Source organism: Ceratotherium simum, chromosome 38 (assembly GCF_057802395.1).
Source record: "Ceratotherium simum simum isolate JZ-2026a chromosome 38, ASM5780239v1, whole genome shotgun sequence".
NCBI lineage: Eukaryota > Metazoa > Chordata > Mammalia > Perissodactyla > Rhinocerotidae > Ceratotherium > Ceratotherium simum.
The window spans coordinates 22,882,439-22,901,286 of NC_141937.1; positions in this window are offsets into that span (position 1 = coordinate 22,882,439).

The following is an 18,848-nucleotide window of genomic DNA, read 5'->3' on the forward strand; positions in this document are numbered from 1 at the left end:
TATTTTTGTACCACCAGATGCCCCCTTCAATGTAGTCTTATTTTTATTTACATAGCAAAATTATTTCTAAGTTTGACAGAGATCTGTCAATTTGTTCTAATTTTGTTGAGAGAAAATTTGCCGGTATCATATGATGGCATCTTCTATCCCATTTACCCAAGCTTCCCACTTTGTGAGGTGAGCTGGTCTAACATGAGAGCTGGAAATAGCAAGTCTCCCCCACAGGCCCATGAGGAGAAGGTTCTGCTATTCATTTTGAGACCATATCATCACCCACTGGCTAATTAAAACTTGAGCAGATTTATTCAGTTTGGTCAAGTATTTCCAGCTAGTGCAATCAACGAAGCTTTTCCAAAGCTACTTATTAAATAGTGTTTTTCCTAAATTTCAGATTTTTGGTGGACTGTTCCCAAGATAGTCAAACAACTCTGACAGACAATTGCCTCTAAGCTTTGCTTAGTATACTATTTCTGAGAAAAAAAATTCTGTTAACTAAATAAAACAGGAAATTGGTTTTTATTACAAAGTTATTTTAATGATTAGTTGTACCGTAATGGTTATATGAACAAAGCCAATGAACTTTAAAAAAGGAACCTGATTTCATAGTAATCGGGGAAATGCACATTAAAACCAAGTGAGATAATATTATACACCCACCAGAATGACTAAAATAAAAACGATAGACAACACAAGTGCAAAGGAGGATGTAGAAAAACTGGAACCATTGGTGGGAGCATAAGTTGGTGCGTCTACTCAAGGTGAACATATACATACCCCAGCAACCCACAGTTCTTCTCCTAGTCATTTACCCAGCAGAAATATATATGTATACTCACCAAAAGACATGTACAAGAACGATAACTTCTAATCCTTTCAAGTGATTCTTTTCCTGACCTGGGGTAGTTTTGTTACATGCATGCCCTGATCAGTAAGCAGTTAAACATCCTTGGGGGAGTTCTGTGCAGATCTCCAGACTTCGTAGTACAATTCTCTCCTTTCCTGTACTCTGTGCTATTAACTCTAGCCGCCTTGTTCTGCCCAAATTCTCAGCTCCATCTCCTCAACTTGGGTGATCTGATAGGCTCTGTCTTGGTTCCCTCTCCCTTGACCATGATCTGGAAACTCTCTAAGGTAGTAAGATGGAGTAATTATAGAGGCACATCATTTATTTTCCTCCTCTCAGTGATCACGCTCCAATGTCTTGAAAACTGTTGTTTCATATAGTTTGCCCATTTTTTAAAAATCAGGCAGTTGGGTTGTTCCATCTTGTCCAAGAGCTAAAATCCTTAAGAATATAATTTTTACCTGAAAGAACAACTAGGGGCCAACCCATGGTTCTTCAGGATTGGGTATTTGGCATTTTCTCTAAAGTCAGTGAAGTGAGTCTGTCACTTCAAGAAAAACAACTGGTAGTATTCGTTGTCAGTGGTCAAATTCAAGCTTTCAAGCAGAATTCAGAATTTTAGAAAATGTGTCTCTGCCACCATTAGCTTGACAGTATCTCCATATATAAATACTTATCTAATGAAATCAGTGGAGATCTTATCACATGTGATTTTTGAATATTGTGTAATGAAATGTGTCCACATAAGAAAGGCTCCATTACTCACTGAATTTTAATATTTTCCAAATGACCAATGAATGGTTGGTCATGCATGGGTGAGTTGTCCATTTTAAGTACGAGATAGACCAACACATTTTAATGTGACATCAGCGATAATGGTTTCAGATTCTGCGCTGCAAATAAGTTTTAAGAAACTATCACTCCTTGTCTCGAGGAGTCAAGATGGCGGCGTAGGCAGACTCGGAACTCACCTCCTCCCGTGGACACAGCCAATTTACAACTACTCGTGGAAAAATTACCCCTGAGACAGAACTGAAAACTGGATGAGAGGAACTCCTGCAACAACGGACAATCCTAACTGGGGTAGAAGAGGCAGAGACTCCCTTCTGGAGAGAAAAACGCCGCCTTCACAAGCCGCCAGCTTCACGGCCGCCGGGAGCAGCTCACAGGTCCGCAGCCTCCCTGGAGGCGCGGGGCCCTGAGCCGGGGAGCGCCCCTGCTGTGGGCATTTTGTGGACCCAGCACAATTGAGACCAGCAGCATAATATCTGACTGTGCCTGCTGCTAAAGCATTGGGGAGCACCCCCAGAAAACCCGGTTCACAAAAAAACTAAAACTGGCTCTTAAAGGGCCCGCACACAAACTCACCCGTTCCAGAAAGCATCCTAAAATCACCAGAAAGAAAGGTGCACAGTGCTTCGGTGACAAGAGACTCACCTAATAGGCCCTGAGTGCATCTCGGTGAGGGGTGAGACCTCTCCAGGGACTGGGACATTGGCGGCGGCCATTGTTGTGGCCTGGTGTGAGCGTGCTGACACAGACGCCATTGGAGTTCTCCCTGAGACCTGCTAGCCCAGGGTCTGCCCCACCCGCTAGAGTACTGATTTAATCCAGCTCAGCCAGGGCAGGCAGCCCACCCTAGAGACTGGCCCCACCCAACAACAAGCCCTCAGGCAACGTGTGGGCCTGCATAGATTGGTGACTGGATTCTCTGCAGCCTGGCAACTGAGCTGACTTGAGCGGGGCAGGGCGTGCACAAGGAGTGGGTGGAGAGTGTGGGGCGGTGGCAGAGTGTGTGGGGCTCCCGCCGTGGAGAGACTGGGTCCACTTGGGGAGGTCGGGGCACTCACACGGGGCAGGACTGTGTTGACTGTGTGTGTGGACCTGTGGGCGGCAGGGCTTCTCAGCCACAGAAGACTTGTACTTCTCAAAGACCCACATAGGAGGTTTGCTCCACCTTCCAAAACCTGAAACAATTGGGTGCTCCTGTGCCTGAGGCCAGCCCCACCCAGCTGCAATCCTCAGAGAGCTGACAAGAGACATAATAGGCTAGAGGCTTACAGCAATTCTAAGGCCCTGAGCCTAACAACCTGCCATGGTGGGGGCCTACTCACTTAAAAGAAATACTGCAACACAAATGTGGTATTAGAACTTGCAGCCAACTGTGCTGGGGCTCCCCACAGCTGATAAAGAGACTGAAGGGCCCACAACAACTACAAGCAGCTGAGCATTACAACAGCTGGCCAGGAGCATAACTCAGCCTCCCTGGGCGCCTACAGGGAGAGCAAACAGGCCACAGCAGAAGGATACACGTAGCCCACATAGGGGTCACCCCTGGAACATTGAGAACTGAGGGAAGCACACTGGAAGCCTCCTAAGCCATCACTTACATAAGGTCACCTATCCAAGAGCAGGAGACGTAGCTGACCTACCTAATACGTAGACACAAGCACAGGGAAAGAGGCAAAATGAGGAGGCAAAAGAATACATTCCAAGTAAGGGAACAGGACAAAACCCCAGAAAAGGAACTTAGTGAAACAGAAATGAGCAACCTACCCGACAGAGAGTTCAAACTAAGAGTGTTAAGGATGCTCACTGATCTGGGGAGAAGAACAGATGGACTCAGTGAGAATGTCAACAAAGAAATGGAAGATATAAAAAAGAACCAATCAGAAATGAAGAATACAATACTGGAAATGAAAAAGTCATTAGAGGGACTCAAAAGCAGAGTAGAGGATACAGAAGAACGGATCAGTGAGCTGGAAGAAAGACTAGAAGAAATTACCCAAGGTGAACAGGTAAAAGAGAAAAGAATTAAAAAGAGTGAGGACAGTCTAAGGGACCTCTGGGACAACATCAAGCGCACTAACATCCGTGTTATAGGTGTCCCGGAAGGAGAAGAGCGAGACAAGGGGGCAGAGAATCTATTTCAAGAAATAATAGATGAAAACTTCCCTAACCTAAGGAAGGAAACAGACATCCAGGTACAGGAGGCACAGAGAGCCCCAAACAAGATAAACCCAAAGAGGCCCACACCAAGACACATCATAATCAAAATGTCCAGAATTAAAGATAAAGAGAGAATCCTAAAAGCTACAAGAGAATGTCAAGTTACATACAAAGGAAACCCCATAAGGCTATCAGCTGACTTCTCAGCAGAAACCTTACAGGCTAGAAGAGAATGGCATGATATATTTAAAGTGCTAAAAGGAAAAAACTTACAGCCAAGAATACTCTACCCAGCAAGGTTATCGTTCAAAATGGAAGGAGAGATCAAAATTTTCCCAGATAAGCAAAAATTAAAGGAGTTTGTCACCAAGAAACCAGTGTTACAAGAAATGTTAAAGGGACTGATTTAAGGGGAAAAGAGAAGACCACAAATAGGAAAAATTATCTATTTCCACGATTAGAACGTAATGGATACAAATGCACAAAAAGAGGTTGGATATGATATCAAAAACATAAAAGGAGGGAGGAGGGTAGTTAAAGAGTACAGCTTTCAGACAGAGGTCAAACTAAAGTGACCATCAATTCTGTATAGAAGAAGAAAGGAACAGAGAAGGACTACTAAAACACTGAGGAAAAAAAAAGTTAAAAAATGGCAGTAAGTACATACTTATCAATAGCTACTTTAAACGTCAATGGACTAAATGCTCCAATTAAAAGGCATAGGGTGGCTGACTGGATAAAAAAACAAGACCCATATATATGCTGCATACAAGAGACACACTTCAGACCTAAAGACACTCACAAACTGAAAGTGAAGGGATGGAAAAAGATACTCCACGCAAATGGCAATGAAAAGAAAGCTGGGGTAGCAGTACTCATATCAGACAAAATAGACTTTAAAACAAAAACCGTAAAACGAGACAAAGAAGGGCATTACATAATGATCAAGGGAACAATCCAACAAGAGGATATAACACTTGTAAATATCTACGCACCCAATGTAGGTGCACCTAAATATATAAAGCAATTATTAACAGACATAAAAACAGAAATAGACAGTAACACAATAATAGTAGGGGACTTTAACACTCCACTTACACCAACGGATAGATCATCCAAACAGAAGATCAATAAGGAAACATTGGCCTTAAACGACACACTAGAACAGATGGACCTAGTAGATATATACAGAGCATTCCATCCAAAAACCGAAGAATAAACGTTCTTTTCAAATGCACATGGAACGTTCTCCAGGATTGATCACATATTAGGCCACAAAACAAGTCTCCATAAATTTAAGAAGATTGAAATAATACCAAGCATCTTTTCTGACCACAAAGGTATGAAACTAGAAATCAACTATAGGAAGAAAATCAGAAAAGCCACAAATACATGGAGATTAAACAAAATGCTACTGAACAACGACTGGGTTAATGAAGAAATCAAAGAAGAAATCAAAAAATACCTGGAGACAAATGAAAATGAAAATACGACATGCCAGAATTTATGGGATACAGCAAAAGCGGTTCTAAGAGGGAAGTTTATAGCAATACAGGCCTATCTCAACAAACAAGAAAAATCTCAAATAAACAATCTAACAATGCACCTAAAGGAACTGGAAAAAGAAGAACAAACAAAGCCCAAAATCAGTAGAAGAAGGGAAATAATAAAAATCAGAGCAGAAATAAATGAAATAGAGACCAAAAAACAATAGAAAAATTAATAAAACCAAGAGCTGGTTCTTTGAAAAGATCAACAAAATAGACAAACCTTTAGCTAGACTCACCAAGAAAAAAAGAGAGAAGGCACAAATAAGTAAAATCAGAAATGAAAGAGGAGAGGTTACAACAGACACCTCAGAAATACAAAAGATTATAAGAGAATACTATGAAAAACTATATGCCAACCAATTCAACAATCTGGAAGAAATGGATAAATTCTTAGAATCATACAACCTTCCAAAACTGGATCAAGAAGAAGTAGAGAATTTGAATAGACCAATCACCAGTAAGGAGATCGAAACAGTAATCAAAAACCTTCCCAAAAATAAAAGTCCAGGACCAGACGGCTTCCCTGGTGAATTCTACCAAACATTCAAAGAAGACTTAATACCTATCCTTCTCAAACTCTTCCAAAAAATTGAGGAGGGGGAAGCTCCTAACTCATTCTACGAAGCTGACATTACCCTGATACCAAAACCAGACAAGGACAACACAAAAAAGAAAATTACAGGCCAATATCACTGATGAACATCGATGCGAAAATCCTCAACAAAATACTAGCAAATCGCATACAACAATACGTTAAAAGATTATACACCATGATCAAGTGGGATTTATTCCAGGTATGCAGGGATGGTTTAACATTCGCAAATCAATCAACGTAATACACCACATTAATAAAATGAAGAACAAAAATCACATGATCATCTCAATAGATGCAGAGAAAGCATTTGACAAGATCCAGCATCCATTTATGATAAAAACTCTGAATAAAATGGGTATAGAAGGAAAGTACCTCAACATAATAAAGACCATATATGAGAAACCCACAGCTAATATCATCCTCAATGGTGAAAAACTGAAAGCTATCCCTCTAAGAACAGGAACCAGACAAGGATGCCCACTGTCACCACTCCTATGTAACATAGTATTGGAAGTCCTAGCCAGAGCAATCAGGCAAGAGAAAGAAATAAAAGGGATCCAAATTGGAAAGGAAGAAGTGAAACTGTCACTATTTGCAGATGACATGATTTTATATATAGAAAACCCTAAAGAATCCACCAGAAAACTTTTAGAAGTAATAAACGAATATGGTAAAGTTGCAGGATACAAAATCAACATACAAAAATCAGTTGCATTTCTGTACACTAACAACGAAGTAGCAGAAAGAGAAATTAAGAATACCATCCCATTTATAATTGCAACAAAAAGAATAAAATACCTAGGAATAAACTTAACCAAAGAGGTGAAAGATCTGTACACCGAAAACTATAAAACATTTCTGAAAGAAATTGAAGAAGACACAAAGAAATGGAAAGATATTCCGTGCTCTTGGATTGGAAGAATTAACATAGTTAAGATGTCCATACTTCCTAAAGCAATCTATAGATTCAATGCAATCCCTATCAAAGTTCCAACAACATTTTTCACAGAAATAGAACAAAGAATCCTAAAATTTATATGGAACAACAAAAGACCCCGAATAGCTAAAGGAATCCTGAGAAAAAAGAACAAAGCTGGAGGTATCACACTCCCTGATTTCAAAATATACTACAAAGCTATAGTAACCAAAACAGCATGGTACTGGCACAAAAACAGACACACAGATCAATGGAATAGAATCGAAAGCCCAGAAATAAACCCACACATCTATTGACAGCTAATCTTTGACAAAGGAGCCAAGAACATACAATGGGGAAAAGAAAGTCTCTTCAACAAATGGTGTTGGGAAAACTGGATAGCCATATGCAAAAAAATGAAAGTAGACTCTTACCTTACACCATACACAAAAATTAACTCCAAATGGATTAAAGACTTGAATGTAAGACCTGAAACTGTGAAAGTTCTAGAAGAAAACATAGGCAGTACGCTCTTCGACATCAGTCTTAGCAACATCTTTTCAAACACCACATCTGACCGGGCAAGAGAAACAATAGAAAAAATAAACAAATGGGACTACATCAAACTAAAAAGCTTCTGCACAGCAAAGGAAACCATCAACAAAACGAAAAGACAACCTAACAATTGGGAGAAGATATTTGCAAACCATACATCTGATAAGGGCTTAATCTCCAAAATATATAAAGAACTCATGCATCTCAACAACAGAAAAACTACCAACCCAATTAAAAAATGGGCAAAAGACCTGAACAGACATTTCTCCAAAGAAGATATACAGATGGCCAACAGACACATGAAAAGATGTTCAAAATCACTAACTATCAGGGAAATGCAAATCAAAACTACAATGAGATATCACCTCACGCCCGTCAGAATGGCTATAATTAACAAGACAGGAAACAACATGTGTTGGAGAGGTTGTGGAGAGAAGGGAACTCTCATACACTGCTGGTGGGAGTGCAAACTGGTGCAGCCACTATGGAAAACAGTATGGAGATTCCTCAAAAACTCAACGATAGAACTACCATATGATCCAGCTATTCCACTGTTGGGTATTTATCCAAAGAACTTGAAAACACCAATTTGCAAAGGTACATGCACCCCTGTGTTCATTGCAGCCTTATTCACAATAGCCAAGACTTGGAAGCAACCTAAGTGCCCATCAAGGGACGAATGGATAAAAAAGCTGTGGTATATATACACAATGGAATACTACTCAGCCATAAGAAGCGATGAAATCCAGCCATTTGTGACAACATGGATGGACATTGAGGGCATGATGCAAAGTGAAATAAGTCAGAGGGAGAAGGTCAAATACCGTATGATTTCCTTCATTAAGTAGTAGATAATAACAACAATAAACAAACACATAGGGACAGAGATTGGATTGGTGGTTACCAGAGGGGAAGGGGGGAGGGAGGAGGGTGAAAGGGATAATTGGGTACATGTGTGTGGTGATGGGTTGTAATTAGTATTTTGGTGGTGAACATGATGTAATCTATGCAGAAATAGAAGTACAATGATGTACACCTGAAATTTTTACAATGTTATAAACCAATGTTACTGCAATAAACAAAAAATTAAAAAAAAAAAAAAAAAAGAAACTATCACTCCTTGAGTTTTGGTATAGTGTGAAAGATGAGTATACACAGTTATATGAAAAGGTTGTTATAATATTCCCCCTTTTCCAAATACAGACCTTTGTGTGACCAGATTTTTTCCGTATTATTCAATAAAAATATGCTACAAGAGACTGAATTCAGGAACAGACATGTGAATCCAGGGATATTCTATTAAGCCAGACAGTAAATAGATCTTCAAAACGTTAAGTCAGTCAGTCTTCTTGCTAAATATTTTTGTTTTAGAAAATATAGCAGTTTCTCATAAAAATAAGTTATTTATGCTAACTTGTGTTGAGTTTATTATTGTTATTTTTAAATAAATTAAGAAGTTATAAAAATTTCTTAATTTTAACTTCGATTATGGAAAATATCAATATATATCATCCCATAAATAATAGCCTTTTGAGATCTCCAAAGAATATTAGGCATGTAAAGGGTTCCTGAGTTCAAAAGGTTTGCAAACCTCTGGTACAGAAAACCACAGGCTGGAAGACTTCTTTACAATTCCTCTCCCTTATTGTTTCTCCATTTGAAATTCTCTTTCTAATCTTCTTTCTGTGTCAGTCCTGCCTTTGGTTCTTCTCTAGTCTACTCCTCTCCTTAACACCCTGGCTCTGTTAACAGAGTCCTGCCCTGATGCCCCACAGGGTTGAGAATCTCCCTCTATATCCCACTCTCCAAATCCAGGCATTAGCCACTGATGCAAGCACTATTGTGTGTCATTGTGGGCCTACCTGATCATTACTTTGTGTAAATGGCCCCTAAAAGGTGCGCTTCTGACTCCACAGCATCCTGTTCTTTCTCTCGACTTGCTGTGTGAACTGTGTTAACCAGAGCATCTCCAAGGGCTTGTTTAGTCCTGTGTTTTTACTGCCTGCTGCCAATCTGTCTGCCTCTTTCTGAATTTCAGATGCTGTTCCCTACCTTGCCGATCGAGATGAACTCCAAATTTTGATAGATAAAAATAATTGTATACTTCCAAGGAGCGTCTGAATTTACAATAATTTAAAAGGATCTCTAAATATACCTTCCAGTGGGGCTGGGAGTATGCATATTGGGGAGAGGAAGCTGTTTGGGAAATGGAAAATTTCCTGGTGCTCTGCAAACCAAACACCAGTGGACTCTGCTTATGTGAAACTCTTCCTTGTCTGTTCAATTGCAATGATACGGACCTTTTGTTAACGTTTTTGGCTTCGAGTAGTGGGTGTTGAGGGCTCCCAAGCATTTTGTATTTTATAACAAGTAAGTGGAAGATCATAATCTTATATTTATTGTTTAAATTGTTTTCTGAAGTTTCTTACTTTTGAAGTGTTGTCTCTAAAACTTTCCATGACATTTTCTTGTCCAGCAGGCTCACAATCTCTCCCTGGAATTTATCCTAACACCCACACAATTTATTCCCCGGAAGAGCATAATGTTATTTCTCTGAAGTTACTTTCTACCAGATTATTTAGAAAAAGTATTACATGAGATCAATCCTTGGGGTTGGTCGAAGGAGGGGAGGTGGGGAAGAAGAAAGACCCTCATCATCTAGAGTTTTCCATCCAGACGAACATCCCATTCCCTGTTGTTCTGAAAGAAAAAGTTCTCACAGATTTTTGAAAGGGCCAATTGTCTGATTTTTTCCTATTGGATACAATGTCGTGAGGTTAAAAATAAAAAACTTTTTGAAACTCTCTTGCTGTAACTTGCCCCTGGTACTCCTTGATTCTATTGTAGCCATGCAAAGATTGGGTTAAGAAGAGTGGGATTTCCAAAGCAAATGATTTCCTTTTTATCGTTGCTGTTCTTGGTGTTTTTCTCCTTATATGAGAGTTTGGCAATCTTTGGATAGCAGGTCAAAAAGTATTTAGTTCCTAAGTACTTTTCGCTTTGCATATGGCCTTGTTTTTATTAGCTAACAACACAAAGTAAAATACTGATGAACCGAGATCAGCATCATGTGTCACTGTTGCTGATGCTATTTTTCAGTAAGAGGCTCTCAGAATTGCTTGGAGGTAGTAGTTGTATGATTTCACTTATATGTGGAAGACTAACACATGGATAAGGAGAACAGATTGGTGGTTACCAGAGGGGGAGGGGGCAAGGGGAGGGTGAAAGGGGAAAAGGGGTACATATGTATGGTGATGGATAAAAACTAGACTATTGGTGGTGAACACAATGCAGTCCATACAGAAACTGAAATATAATAATGTACATCTGAAATTTACACAATGTTATAAGCCAATATGACCTCAGTAAAAACAAGATTATTTTTTGCATGTTTTGATGATGTTGGTTCCTCAAATACGTTTATTCTCATTTTTACTTTTCTAATGCTATCTCCATTTAAAATAAGAAAGAAAGAAAAAAAAAAACCTTAGGTACCTCTTATCAGTATCTTGTCCTATTATTACAGTTTGAAGAGAATGAGTTCCATCTGTTTTTGATGCTTTTGTGATGTCTATAGCTTCTGTGGGTATCTAATAATATGCCTAGACTATTATATCAAATGTGTCTTCTATGAAAAGCTCTCAGAATTCAGCATACCACTTCCCTTTTAAGAATATGTTCAGGTGCTCTTGTTTCCAATAATATGGCAGATTAGTCACATAGAATAATTCCAATTTGCTGGATGTGCTGGAAGAAACTAAATTGCTGGAAAAAATATTTTAAAATATATAAAACACCTTTCTAAGTGTATTCCTGGACTTTCAAAAAATCAGTAAATCCTCCAAGCCTCCAAATGAATGAAACCAGGAAAATCTCAGCAAGTCAGCAAGCCCCAAATCTGGTTTTTGTCTTGAGGATGACTATTCATCTTTAGCTATCTTGAGCATCCATGTTGGTACACGGTGTGGGAGAAAAGAGATAAAACTCAGGATGTGGAGAATCTAATAAAAGATTGGACTCCATGGAGCTTGAACCCTGAGAGGGCTACACTCAACAGTAAAAGTGGGAATTAGGATTAAACCAGAAGTAAACCTTGCCATTCAAACAAGATCCTGATAAAATTTTCTTATCTCGGATCCAGGGCCAAGTCGAGGGAAAAATCCTTTGAACTTTTGTAACCCCAAGCTGGCTCTTGCAGTACATTCGAGGTCTGAATTCACATTACCTGGGTAATTCAAAACACACAGAGAGAATTTAATTTAAAGTGGCACCAGACAATGGTCAGAATCAGATGCAAATCTCTGTAGGAACTGAACTTCAACCCAGGTCTCAAAGAAGAATGAGCAGGTCACAGCCAAAACTCACAAAACAGAAAAGGAAATAAAGAAATACGGGTTGGGACTAGCAGAAACAACAGTCTACAGAGAAAAAGAAATTAAGAGTTCCACATAGACTCATGTCAAAGAAAAATTATTCATCACTGTGAAAATGGTACAGAAGATTTTATTCAATACTATTGCAATAGGGGTCAAGACTGTTGCCAAGGGGGAGAGAGATTGAACTCAATTCTGGATACAATAGGGACAAGTAGGAGATTTATAGGCAACAAGCAGAGTGAGGGGGTTAGTGGATGGAAAATTACTAACAAGAGCTATCATGGGTAGGGGGATTCTTGCTAAACTGGCCTAACAGGGTTCTTGCTAAAGGCAGAGAAGGTCAGGCACAGCTGAGAAGAGGGTTCAAGGACTAAAGGGTCCATGAACTAAAGGGTCCATGGAAGAGGGTTAATGGACTAAAGTTTGGTCCGTGAGGGAGTCTTTGCCAATTGCTGAGGACAATGCTAAGGATAGATCTCACCAGTTACATTCAGGCATTGAGAACCATGTTTTGAAGTCTCTGAAATGTAGACAGAGACCATTTGTTTATTGCACTCAGTATTTATTCATTCAATTTTGCTCAAGGGGCAAGTATCTAATCAACTCAATTTCAAAAGGTGCTGATTTGTGACTTTTTCAAAAAGTCAAAAAAGATGCTGAAATTGGGAAGTGTGCAAATCATCATATTCAAATAATTTGATGGTAGTATCTCTGGATGCTCTCCCAAAATATCTATGCCCTTATTTATTTTATGAATGATGGCTACCAGCCCACTTCTGTCTGTTCTTCTCTTCCTTGTTTGTACCTATAACCTTACCAACTTATCGTGCAGTCATTCATTTAGCAAAAGGATCCGGAAAACAAAATCTATTTCATCCTTTGTAATGTAGTTAGATAGCAGGTGGTTTCTATAATTCATAAATCACACTGCAACCAGGAAAGATTTTAACAGTCATCTCTTCCAACTCTCTCATTTTTAACAATTGAGGAAACTGAGGTCCAGATCAGCTATGATTTAATTAAATGTAGGTAGTTAATACTGAGCTGAAACAAACATAGGTTTTCATATCTTAAGTTTAACATCCATCCTAGTATTAAAAATAGTCATTGGGGCCGGCCTGGTGACGTAGAAGTTGAGTTCACGTGCTCTGCTTTGGCGGCCCAGGGTTCGAAGGTTTGGATGCTGGGCGTAAACCTATGCACCACTCATCAAGCCATGCTGTGCCAGGCGTCCTACATATAAAGTAGAGGAAGATGGGCACGGATGTTAGCCCAGGGCCAATCTTCCTCAGCAAAAAGAGGAGAATTGGCAACAGATGTTAGCTCAGGGCTAGTCTTCCTCAAAAAAAAATGAATAACTAAATAAAAAATAGTCATAATTATATACTTTTTAAGGTCTGGACTACCCTAACAGAAAATACCACTTCCTCTTGCTCCTCTCAGAAGAGATGTGTTGGGACTGGTCACCACTGTCTTTAGCTAAGATGGAGTTGATATAATATTCCCTGGATTGAAGAGTTTCTAGAACCTTGTAGGGCCTGAAATCTCCACTGGATATGTTAAGTTTGTCAAGTTCTACTCAAAGATCAATAGGAATGGTAGGCAAAGCCTTAAACCAGTAGTTGAGAGATTTGTAGCTTTTTCTTGACACTGTCGCTAACCAATTGTGTGATCTTGGGCAGTTTCTTAACCATCCTGATCACAGTCTCCTCATATATAAAATAAGAGGGAAGAGATCATTACCTAGGTCCCTTAGAGCTTGAAAATGCTGGTTTTATCTTGCGTTAAACTGGATGGGGTGGGTAAAATTAGCATATGCAAAGAAAGCAGCTCACACTGAGCTGGTGCACCATAAATCTTCAAAATAAAATTAACTCTCTTTCTCCCTTCCCTCCTCACTCTTTCTTTCTCCTTTCCTTCCTTCTTACCTTCTCTCTTTCCCTTCTTCCTTCCTTCCAGTGTGAGATGGAAGATGAGGACTGGGGGATAATGGGGACACAAGGTGGGCAGGCAAGCCTTAGATAGCAGACTGCAATAGTCTATTTACTTGATTGGAGTTTTAGAATATGCTGCTGGAGTCCTAAGGGAAAAAACTGTACAAAATAAGTTTAAAAAAATGTTTAACCATCTAAGAGAAGGAATATTCTCTTTAACAAGTCACCAATGTAGTCAGTTTTATAGCTTTAAATTTTAAGAGTCAAATCCAGACATGTTTTCTAAAGAATATGCCTTAACTTTGTGTAGATTTGGCATATCAAATATCCATCATGAGCATATCAACATGAAATATTAATGTACAACTGGCAATTAGCAGTTTTTATTCCCCATTCATCCGCCTTTCTAACCAACCATCACTCTGATTGCAATATACCCTCCTTTCTCACCCATCGCTTCATTCATTAGCCTAAAAGAGTGTGCGTTTAAATCCCATTTGTGTTCCAACTCTTATCAGCTATGCTCTTTCTTTTAAAGTGGGATGTAAATCTACTTAGAAGACTGGAAAATAATTTTGTCCCAAAGAAATACTCCTGCCTAATTTGAGAAGTTGAGCAAAAATCGTAGGCAATGAGTCCATTCTTGTGCAGAAATCTTAGTCATTTGGATTTGATTGATGCCAATGATGGGTTTTGCTTTGCCTTGAATGCACTGCAGTCAATACAGTGAGGATTGGAGAATGCACATGAATATGAGGCAGCTGGGAGGTTTTCACATTTTAAAAGGCAATGCCACAGTTGTGTAGAACAAAGTACAAGCAGCCTAGGAGAAAAGCAGTGAATAAAATAGAGATGAGGAGATGAAAGAAGGGGCACAAACCGTTCTCTTTCTGCACTGAGTTAGTCTCTATTCATATGTAACTTGACCATAAAGTTTAATGATTGAGCAGTAGCCAGAAAACTCAATGCCCCATGTTGTGTGAGGTGTCACAGGAAAAAGAATCTGTTAATTGTCTGAAGAGAAAAGGTCTCCTGAGGAGACTGAAAGTAAGTTTCAGGGGAAAGGAAGGACAGATAAATAAGGTCTCTGAAACAGAGAACATAGAAATGGTGAGGAGTACAACCAAAAATAAATTGGTTTCTCTTACTCCCAGCAAAATATTTGAGTTTGAGCAATGGTGAGCCCTAACTACAAGTAAGCACATCAGGTCTTTGAGGAGTTGGGATGGTAATTTCAGAGGGACCCTTAAAGGGGGAGAATCTTCAAGGACAACCAGAATCTCAGCTACAGCAAACCTACCTATGAAGACCCTCCATCGTCTTAAAGCCAGGATATGGGTGCATGAAGGAACTGGGACTTGACAGTTCAAATATCACAGTACTCAAAAGCATAGACTTAGGAGCCAGAATGCCTGAGTTCAAATCCCAGCTCTGCCACTCCAACTGTGAGACCACTGGATGAGTTCCTTAAGGTCTTGTTTCCTCCTAGAAGAATGCTTGGCACTCGTATGTACGGAGTATATATTAACTATTACTAAAATGTCAACAAACAAATTTATGTTGTTTTATTATTTCATACATATTTATGTTTATTAATAAAATATAGCCGTGCTGCAAGTATTTTGAATACTTCCAGGAATGTCCAATAGGAGAAAAGAGAATATGCCAAGCTGTGGATGGTACTTGAAACTACCAAAAGAAATTCGTGGGATTGTGGGTGGAGGGAAATGGAGAATCGAACACTGTGCAACCAATATATCATTCCCTCTTTGCATGAAATCAGGTGGGAAATTTACTGGAGAGACTGTGTATACAAAATGTTCTACTTCAGTACATTTTTCCAGGGAGATGTTCTAACTTTCATCAACTCTCAAAAGATTAGGTATTTCTAGCTTACTCATCCAGAAGCATTTTTATATAGAGTATTTTATCACACACCTACCTGTAGCAACTAATTAAAAGCAATGAATGTTACTCATAACTTAAAATATATCTTGGTGTTCAACTCAGCTATGACCCCACAGACGTCCATGGGAATTTTTATTGAGGTGAGAATAACAGTCAATACAGCCAGAACCCAGTAAATCTGTACATGGGAAGGCCATCTTGCACTTGTTACCCCACAAGCATGTACACAAGGTCACCCATCTCCCTAAACCCTGGTGCAAGAAATTTCTAGGCCCATCAATTTACCACCATCAACAATTTGTTGAACACTTTTTTTTTTACCTCAGTAAAGAGGACTCCTGCTTTTCTTCACATGCGAATTAAGTAGGTAAATGTTAAGTGGTAGGATAAATTGAGTTATGCTGTAGTTGATTCAATACCCAAATTTCTATCCAGATATTAAAATGTCATATTCTTTTACTTACATTTTCAGTTACTCTTTCTTTGCATCTATATTGGTTTCTTTTGAATTATATAAGGAACATATTTTATAAAAATGATTCAAGCACGTAAGTATTACACTGTAAGAATGAATAGTCTAATTTCATTTCCTGTCCACACACCTGAATCTTACTCCCCTCTTCACGGGTCATGAGGGTTAGCAGTAGGTTGTGAATTTTCCCAGATCACTTTCTAGGCAATATGTAAGATATATATGCATGTACATATTTATAAATATATATACATGTATATGTACATGTAATTTTGTTTTTAAACAACTTTCTGCCTAAATGACGTAATTATATACTTAATATCAGCAATTTACTTTTTCCACTTCCGAATATATTTGTCCTGGAGATCTCTCCATGTTGGTAACTGTGGAAGTATGTGATTACTCCACAGTACAGATGAACTGGAGTTCAACTGGTCCACGACCGATGGATGGATAGATTGACTCCAACTTTTCTTTGCTTTCAAATCCTTGTGTTTGCATCTTTGGGCAAACGGGAGTTATTTCTCTAGAAAAGACATGTGTTACTTGTCTTTTGATTATTGTGACTTGTGTCATTTACCAAGTTTGTAATTTTTGTGTAGGTAAATATGACAACCTTCTCCTTCATGATTTCTGAATCTAGAGCCTTTCCCAGGAAACCCTTTAAGACTTTAAATTATAAACGAATATTCTCTTTAATTTCTCAACGTAATTTTATATTTCTGTTATTTATATGTAATTGCTTGATACATTTCAAAACAATTTTATGAGGGTGTGAGGTAGGGCAAAACTTAAATTATTTTTCCAAATTGTCAGCTAACTGTCCCATGACTTTTTATTAAATAACCCATTCCTTCCCCACTAATTTCCCCATGAGGTAACATATGACATTGCCTTTGTCTCATATTAAATTTCCCGAGGTAGATGGCTCTGGCCTTGCACTCTCTTTTTCTGTGCCATCAAGCTATCTATTCCTGAACAATTACTTACATAGCTTTAGCTAACTATATCTTTATACTAGGTATTTTTAACGTGATGGAGCAAATACCACTTTTTATCTTTCTCAAAATATTTTTGGCTATTATACTTTTATCTTCAGTTGAACTTTAAACTAAATCTGTCAAACACCATAAATAGTTCTTTTAGGATTTTATATGGGATTGCATTAAATTTATAGATTAATTTGGAAAGGACTAACATCTTTTTCATGTTAAATATTCTCTTCCAGGAACATGCTATGCACTGGCATTTCTTTAGCTTGGTTTATATATCCTTCAGAAAGTGTTGTATTGTTTTTTATGATGATCTTTCAGGCCTCTTGTTAGGGTTAATTCTCACTGTTTTTTGGTTTCTGTTGCTGTTGTGACTGGGACATTTTTCCATGCTATGTTCTGATTCCTTATTGCCCTACATAGAAAAGTTATTAGGTACTGAATTTTGTATACAAGCACCTTATTAATTTTAATAGTTTTTTCGACTGATTCTCTTGGATTTTCTAGGTGGATTGTGTACATTGTGTACAAATAATAGTTTTATTCTTCCCTAACTAATGCATACATATGCGTGTCTGTTCTGTTTTTATTCAGTCTTTATAAAATTTTGAATAGTAATGTTGAGAATAGATACTATCGTCTTCTTCCTGATTGCATAATGGCCATTCACAAATAAATAAGACATAATATTCCTGAGCTTCAAATTTCCTGTCACCTGTTTTATTCAGGGGAGATTTGCATTTCTATAGCTGAAAAAATAACCACAAAATATAATATTGTGCGTAATCAGCAATACTTCAAATCACTTTCATTGCTGCACATTGTAAGCTCCTCATAAAAGCCACCAAGACTAAAATACGGTGTCTTCAATAAACTTTTAGTGATTTACCGACTGAAATTATTATAATAATGTAATACTGGTGTAAACTTCCGTTATACTTTATTCCATACTATCATATTTTATATCATATTGATAGATACACATAGATACATGTAACTGATATATAAATTATAATCATAGTAGTAAAGTAACTACTACGAAACCACGTTTGACTTAAGAGTGTCTATGTTTTGAGATTTATACAAATGAATTTACGAGGTATGTAGTCCTGAACATTTTTCCATTCTCGATATTATGTGGGTAAGATTCATCTGTGTTGTGCATATTATTGTAGTTCGTTCATGTGTACTGCTGTTTAATATTCTGTTGTGTAAGTATATAACAATTTATTTTCATTTTAAAGACACTTTGGGTTATTTCTAGTTTTTTACAATATTAATTATACTGCTATTGATATGCTTGCACATGTCTTTTTGTGCATATGTGCAAGAGTTTCTCTAGGACATTTCTTAGAAATAGAATTTGTAGTGCATAGGGATTATAAATGTACAGATTTTCATAATACTTAGTATAGTTTTATTGGAGATACACTCCACACAGAAAAGGAAATTCTCTTTTATTCCTAGTGTACTAATAGTCTTGCATGAAATTTATTAGTTGTTGAATTTTATTAAATGCTTTTCTACAGCAAATGAGTTAGCTATTTACAAAATAGTGCTGCATAACAAATCACCCCCAAATTCAATGGCTTAAAACAATAATTATTCATCCTCATTCATGTATCCGTGGGTAGGCTGTGGTCAAGCTGATCTAGGCAGGGCCCATGTATACTTGACTCCAAGCTAGACATGGAGTCTGGTCTGCTCCACATGTCTCTCATGCACACTGAACTAGCAGGCTAACTATTGAAGGTTCT